Raw genomic sequence first — 5,473 nt, 5'->3', positions numbered from 1 at the left:
GATCCTCCTCCCATGAGGCCGGCAGGTGGGCACCCTTTCCTGTGTTGAGCCCTCCCCCTACGTTTAAGGCCAAATCTGAATCTGATTGGCCTGGTGAGCTCCAAAGCTCTGCCCTGCTGACTCCATCTCACCCAACTCTCCCAGTGCCAGAGGCGTTTTCCCCATGAGCAGCCAGTCTGCCCACATTGTCCTCTTTTCTGGAAAACTACAAAGTCCATGGGCCACAGGCAGATGACGGGCCTCAGTGTGCTCTGAGACCTATGCTGAGTAGCTCCAGGCTCAGCACTGGCATAAAACCAGAATTTACATTAACCTGGTGACCACAACTCTTCCCACTCTACTGATTCCCTAAGGCCCTGCCTCACCCAACTCATGTACCAAATAAGGCTTTATCAGTGGCTGAACCATAAGAGAGCTGGCAGATGGCAGCAGACCTCCAGTTTTCCTGGCTTTTTGTGGAGCTACCCCAGGTTCAGTACTGGTGGCAGCCATCCTCGGTTCACAGTGTGGCCTCTTTCAAGTGCCTCCAACTTTATCACAGGCAGAAAACAACTATAAATCACTTTGTAGCTCCTAGCAGGTAGTCCCTGGCCAGTCACATGCAGTGGGTAACCTGGGCCTGCACGAGAGCCCTCCCAAGAAGCCCCAGAACCAACATACTTGGACGTTGGCTTCACTGCCCAATTAGCCCTACAAGTGGCACGCATAAACGGAGGTCTCAACAGGCACCAGAGCCCACTGGTGAGAATCCCATTCAGTGGGGTAAGCCCCCCACATAGCAGCTGGTAAGCTGTACACATGGCCAAAACCCACAGCCAATCAATTTGTGTGTTAATCCCACCCACTGACATGCCAATAGCAATCAAGGCTCAATTATAACAGGAGGGCACACACAACCCACACAAGGGACACTCCTGAGAACTCGGAATGGGTGACAGGGAGATTGTGCCAGGACCCCACAGGGTACCTACTATATAATGCCACCCAGCCAAGACTAGGAGACATAACAGATCTATCTAATACATAAAAATAAACACAGAGGCAGCCAAAATGAAGAAACAAAGAAATATGTCCCGCATGAAAAAAATGAAGAAAACTCCAGAAAAACAACTAAACAAAATGGAGGTAAGCAAGCTACCAGACACAGAGTTCAAAACAATAGTAAAAGGCTGCTCAAGGAACTTAGTGAGAACTTCAACAGAGAAAGAGCAAGCATAAAAAAGAACATAGAAAACATGAAAAAGAACAAGTCAGCAACAAAGAATATAATAACTGAAATGAAGAATGACCTAGAAGGAATCACCAGCAGACTAGATGAAGCGAGGATCGAATCAGTGATTTGGAAGACAAGGCAGCAAAAACACCCAATGGGAACAGCAAAAAGACAAAAGAATCCAAAAAATGAGGACAGTTTAAGAGACCTCTGGGACAATATCAATCATACCAATTTATCCTGATAAGGGTACCAGATGGGGAAGAGAGAAAGCAAAGAATGGCGAACTTATTTGAATAAATAATAACTGAAAACTTTTCTAACCTGGCAAAGGAAATAGACATACAAGTCCAGGAAGCACAGAGTCCTAAACAAGATGAACCCAAACAGTCCCACACCAAGACACATTATAATTAGAATGACAAAGGTCAAAGACAAAGAGAGAATCCTAAAAGCAGCAAGAGAAAGGCAACTAGTAAATTACGAGGGAGCCCCCATAAGATTGTCAGCTGATTTCTCAACAGACACTTTGCATGCCAGAAAGGACTGGCACAAAATATTCAACATGATGAAAAGCAAGATGTGGTATATATACACAATGGAATACTACTCTGCCATAAGAAAAGATGAAATAGTGCCATTTGTGACAAAATGGATGGATCCTGAGATTATTATGCTAAGCAAAATAAGTCACACAGAAAAAGTCAAGAACTATATGATTTCACTGATATGTTGGATATAAAACTGAAAGCAACAAAGGAACAAGACAAACAAATGAAGAAACAAAAACTCATAGACACAGACAACAGTTTAGTGGTTACCAGAGGGTAAGGGGGGAGGGGGGTGGTAGATGAGGGTAAACGGGGTCAAATATACGGTGATGGAAGGAGTACTGACTCTGGGTGGTGAGCACACAATGTGATATATAGATGATGTGTTACAGAATTGTATTTTTGTAACCTATGTAATTTTACTAACCATTATCATCCCAATAAATTTTAATTTAAAAAAAGAAAAGCAAGGACCTACACCCAAGGGTACTCTACCCAGCAAGGTTATCATTTAAAATTGAAGGACAGATAAAGAGCTTCCCAGACAAGAAAAAGCTAAAGGAGTTCATTACCACCAAACCAGTATAACAAGGAATGTTAGAAAGACTTAAGACAGAAAGAAAAAAAATCAAAATTATGAATAACAAAATGGCAATAACTACATATCTATCAACAATTACTTTCAATGTAAATGGATTAAATGCTCCAATCAAAAGACATTAGGAAGGCTGAATGGATAAGAAAACACAACTCTTACATATGCTGCCTACAAGAGACTCATTTCAGATTGAAAGACACACACAGATGAACAGTAAAAGGGATGGAATAAGTTATTTCATGAAAATAAAAACAAAAAGAACAAAAAATCTGAAGGAGCAATACTTATACCAGACAAAACAGACTTTAAAACAAAGGCTATAACAAGAGACAAAGAAGGACCCAGTAATCCCACTTCTGGGTATTTATCTGAAGAAACCCAAAACACTACTTCGAGGGCACATATGCATCCATATGCTCATTGCAGCATTGTTTACATTGGCCAAGACATGGAGGCAGCCTGGGTGTCCATCGATGGCAGAATGGATAAAGGGAAGGTGGTGCATATGCACAATGGGATATTGCTCGGCCGTGGAAGGGAACGGGTTCTTGCCGTCTACGGCAGCATGAATGGACCTGGAGGGTATAGTGCTCAGTGGAGCATCAGGCAGAGAAAGGCAGATGCAATGGGATTTTGTTTATATGTGGAATCTAAAGAACAAAACAACGCAGAAACAATCTCATAGATATAGAGAACATATTGATGGTTGCCAGAGGGGAGGGAGGTAGGAGGTGAATGAAAAAGGGGAAGGGATTAGAAGTACAAATTGGTTGTTAAGAAGTAGTTATGGGGATGTAGGGTATAGCATAAGAAATGTAGTCAATAATATTATAATAACTTGCATGGTGTCAGATGGGGACTAGATTTGTTGGGGTGATTGATGGGAGGAGGTTGAGGGGGCAGGGCAAAATATGTGAAGGGATTAAGAAGTACAATCTGGTAGTTACAAAATAGTCATGCGGATGTGAAATATAGCACAGGGAATATAGTCAATGGTATGGTAATAACTATATATAGTGTCAGGTGGGTACTAGACTAGTCAAGGGGATCACTTCTTGAACTATATATATAATGTCTAATGACTATGCCCTACACCTAAAATTAATGTAAAATAATATTGAATATCAACTGTAATTAAAATATTGAAAAAGAGGGGAAAAGGTGAAGGGGAATAACAGGTCCAAATTTCCAGGTATAAAACAAATAAGTCATGGAGATGTAATGTGCAGCATGGGGGATATAGTCAATAGTATTTTTATAGCATGGTAGAGTGTCAGATGGTTGCTGGGCTTATCTTGGTGACTTCTTCCTTAGGTATATAAATGTTGAATGACTATGGTATACTCCTGAAACTAATATAATATTGTATGTTAGCTATATTTTTAATAAAAATATTTTTAAAAAAACGAATGTACATCGAATATTAGCAAAAATCTTTTTGGCACATTTGCAAATGCCATTACCATTTTTCTCTTAAAACTTATTAAAATGGCAAATTAAACTAGTTTTAATTTTAAACTACCCTTGAATTCCTGAAACAACTCCATTTGATTTAATTTTTTATGGTGCTGATGGATTATAGTTTTAATATTGCTCATTTATAAAGATTATTGCATCTGTAGTTTTCTTCTGGTCATCTATTTTTGTTATGATTGGCAAGCTATTGCTAAGTACATACAAAGAATTTAGAAGTTGCCCATTTTTCCCTCTTACATGCTCTAGAATATATTAATAAAATTGAAATTATATATTTCTTTACTGCTTGGTAGAATTTTCCAATGAAATAATTTGGTTCTGATGCTTTTTCCAAAAGGTAGCTATTGACAGCTTTCTATATTTCACCTACAATAACTAATCTCTTCAAATGTTTCCCTTTTGGGGTCAGTTTTGATAAATCTTCTGTTTCATGGCTTGAAATAACCAGAGTAATTTGTCACGATTCTTTAATTTCGTCTCACCTGTCATTATTAAATATTATTTTATGCATTTGTGCTTTCTCACTGTTCATCTTAACTAGGTTTGCCAACAGAACATACACATTTTTGCTTTTTTTTAAATTTAAAGATCTAGCTTTTAAATTTATTTATTCCTTCTGTCAGCTTTTGTTTTCTAGTGCAACAATATCTATTGTATCTTTCACTCTTTTAATTATTTTCCTACTTGAACTCAAGTAGAAAAATCGTTCTTTGATGTTAATGCATGTGTTTAAAACTATGAATATTACTCATCTGTAATTTTTTGTTCCATAATTTCTATGTAGAATTTATTAGCTTTAATTTTTAGATCCCTCCCATTTCAGGTATTATTTTCTTTTTCCCTCAATAGTAGCTTACAGGAATACAGTTTGTTATTATCATCATGGTTTTTATTACTGTTTTATTCTTGATTTACAGAGAACAAGGATATTTTGTTTTTAATATCTAATTTGTTTCATTATGATCAGAGAATGTAACATACTATTTCTACTCTGTAAATTAATGCGATTTTCCTTGGTGAAATTTTGTGAACATTTTACTGACACTTAAAAAGGAAGATATATACTATTTTAAGGGTACAGTATTGATTTATCTCAATTAGATATGCCTTTTAAAATATTAATTTTTTGTTTTCTTGATCTGTGATGAATTAAGAGAATCAAAATATTCCTTTAACCATTAATTTGTTTATTATTTCTTGTATTTCCATCTACATGTGTATTTGTTTATTTTTAAAATATTCATACCATTTTATTTGGTGTACAGGTGTTCTGTGATATCTTCATGTCAATTGTATTCCACTATTATAAATGCCTATGTTTTCTTGTTCAATGTTTTTTGCCCCAAAGTCTGATATAAAATCATGACCTTTGGATTTATGTTTGTTTGCATTTGCTAGGAATCTACTTATTCTATTTTAAGCATTTCTGATTTTCTTCATTTTGGATATATCTCTTGAATGCAATCTTCTCTATGTAGAACTCAATGTTGCTAGTGAGGAATCAAAGACCAATATGAATGTTTTATTTTTAAAGATATTTTTGCTCAGGTTCCCAAAAAACCTAATTTCTTTTTTTTAAGTCCAATAAACGTAATAGTGTATATCTAATATATAAATTATGTCAATTTCTCCTGT

This window comes from Hipposideros armiger, unplaced genomic scaffold (assembly GCF_001890085.2).
Source record: "Hipposideros armiger isolate ML-2016 unplaced genomic scaffold, ASM189008v1 scaffold_817, whole genome shotgun sequence".
Classification (NCBI taxonomy): domain Eukaryota; kingdom Metazoa; phylum Chordata; class Mammalia; order Chiroptera; family Hipposideridae; genus Hipposideros; species Hipposideros armiger.
Note: the sequence above shows the minus strand (reverse complement) of the source record.